Raw genomic sequence first — 2853 nt, forward strand, 5'->3', positions numbered from 1 at the left:
GAAGGATCAGGAAACAGTATTGGTTCCCCAGGTGTCTGGGGCCCCGAGACTAGGAATGGCGCAGGGCCCAAACTAGGAGTATAGAACGGCGAGGGGGGGGATGGAAGGGTGAATGTCGCTTAGGGAGTCCCGGCACGGAGAGCTGCACTATAGACTTACTGCAAGAGGCCTGAGGATAGTAGTGCAGGCTAGGAGAGCCAGTCTGGTATTTTTAATTACTGTGTGTCGTGTAGATAAATCTTGGGCAAAGATCAGTTGTTCTCAGATAAACTTTACCTAGACATATATTTCTTGATATGCTATGTCTAATTTATCAGTAGGTTGGAGAAGTAATATGGTTCTCTCTGATTTTCAAAACTAGCCAGGCATTGTTTATCTCTCACATTGTCTCACCCCTCCATCATGGCTTTCCCACTTAAGGTGCCCCCATTTTCCCCCTTTCTCCCTTACTAATACCCTTCTCCTATGGTCCTACCTCTCTTGAGTTCCTTCTTTCCCTTTATCCCCTAGTTTCCTTGTATACCCTTCCCTCCCCTCTCCCTTAAACTAACCCAATTTTTATCCTTATCTCCCTTATTAAGGCCTGTTTCCTACTGTTCTTCTCTTTCAGGTTCTTTCTTTTCCTTTAACTCCCTGTTTCCTTTCCATTATCCTGGTTGCTGTAGTTATGTCTGTTTGCATCATTATTTATCAAAGTCTGCTTCTAGGATCCACATATGAGAGAGAACATATGTCGATTTTTTTTTTCTGAGTCTGTATTACTTAACCTAGTTTTACAGTTTCTAGTTCCATCCATTTACCTGCAAATTTCATATTTCATCTTTCTCTACTGCTGAGTAAAACTCCATCATATAAATGAACCACATTTTCATTATCCACTCATCAATTGAGGGACACTTAGGTTGCTTCCATCTCTTAGCTATTGTGAAAAAAGCAGCAACAAACATGCATGTACATGGGTCTCTGCAATAGGATGAGTTCTTTGGGTATATGCCAAGGAGTGGTATAACTGGGTCAAATGGTAGGTTCATTTGTAGTTTTTTAAGAGTTTTCCACACTGCTTTCCACAGGGGTTGAACCAATTTGCAGCCCCACCAGTAGTGGATGAGTGTTCCCCTTTCCCCTCATCCTCTCCAACATTTGGTATCATTTGTTTTCTTGATCTTAGCCAGTCTGACTGGGGTAAGGTCGAATCTTAATGTGGGTTTAATTTGCATTTCCCTAATTATTAGTGATTCTGAACATCTTTTAAGGTGTTTCATAGACTTCTTCTTTTGAGAACTCTCTGTTCAGCTCCTTAGTCCATCTTTTGATTGTGTTACTTTTTGTCTTGAGTCTCTGTTTTTTGAGTTCATTATAAATTCTGGTTATTAAACCTCTGTCAGATGTGTCACTGGTAAAGATTTTCTCTCATTCTGTGGGTTTTCTGTTTGCTACCTTGGTTGTCTCCTTTGATGTACAGAAGCATTTTAGTTTAATGAGGTCCCATTTGTTAGTTCTTGCCCTTGTTTCCTGAGCAATTGATATCTAGTTTAGAAAATCCTTTCCTACACCTATATATTTCAGGTTTTTCCCAATGTTTTCTTCCAACAGTTTCAGAGTTTCAAGCTTTACATAGAGGTTTTGATCCTTTGGAATTGACTTTTGTTCAAGGTGAAAGATAGGGGATTAATTTCATTCTTTGACAGGTGGAGATCCAGTTTTGCCAGCACCATTTGCTGAACATGCTTCCTTTCCTCCAGTGAATGTTCGTGGCCCCTTTGTCAAATATCAGGTGGCTGAAATTGCATTTACTCATATTTGGGTCTTCAGTTTTGTTCCACTGTTCTATGGGTCTATTTTTGTGCCAGCACCGTGTTGTTTTAATGACTATAGCTCTGTAATACAGCTTAAAATCTGGTATAGAAATCCCCCCGGCATTGCTCTTAGTGCTCAGGGTTGCTTTGGCTATCCGAGCTCTTGTGTGCTTCCATATGGTTCTTAGAATGTTTTTTCCAATTCTGAGAAAAATGTCATGGGGATTTTTATTGGCATTGCTTTGAATCTATAAATGGCTTTTAGTAGGATGGTCATTTTCACAATATTAATTCTGCCAATCCATGAGAATGGGAGGTCCTTCCATCTTCTGATGTCTTCCTCAATCTCTTATCATCTGCAAAAAGGGATAATTTGAGCTCTTCTTTTACAATTGTTACTCCTTTAATTTCCTGCTCTTGTCTCATTGCTCTTGCAAGGGTTTCAAGCACTATGTTAAAGAGAAGTGGAGATAGTGGACAGCCTTGTCTGGTTCCTGAATTCAATGGGAATGCTGCCAGTTTCTCTAGATTTAGAATGATGTTGGCTGTGCGTTTGTTATATATGGCTTTAATTATGTTGAGGTATGTTCCCTCCAGTCCAATTCCCTCTAGGATTTTGAACATAAATGCATGTTGAATTTTGTCAAAGGCCTTCTCTGCATCTATTGAGATGACCATGTGGTTCTTGTCTTTGAGTCCATTTATATGATTTATGATGTTTGACTTACATATATTGAACCATCTCTGCATCTCTGGTATTAAGCTGACTTGATCATGGTGGATGATCTTTTTGATGTGTGTCTTTATGTGGTTTGCAAGTATCTTGTTGAGAATTTTTGCATCTATGTTCACTAAGGATATGGGTCTATAGTTTTCACTTTTGGTTGTGTCTTTATCTGGTTTGGGTATTAGAGCGATGCTGGCTTCATAGAAGGAATTTGGGAGTTCTCCCTCTGTTTCTATCATTTTCAATAATTTAAGTAGTATTGGTTGGAGGTCTTCTTTAAATGTCTGGTAGAATTCTGCTGTAAATCCATCTGTATCTGAGCCTGGGCTT

The sequence above is a fragment of the Nannospalax galili genome, unplaced genomic scaffold (genome assembly GCF_000622305.1).
Source record: "Nannospalax galili isolate Female #2095 unplaced genomic scaffold, S.galili_v1.0 scaffold936, whole genome shotgun sequence".
In the NCBI taxonomy this organism is placed as follows: Eukaryota; Metazoa; Chordata; class Mammalia; order Rodentia; family Spalacidae; genus Nannospalax; species Nannospalax galili.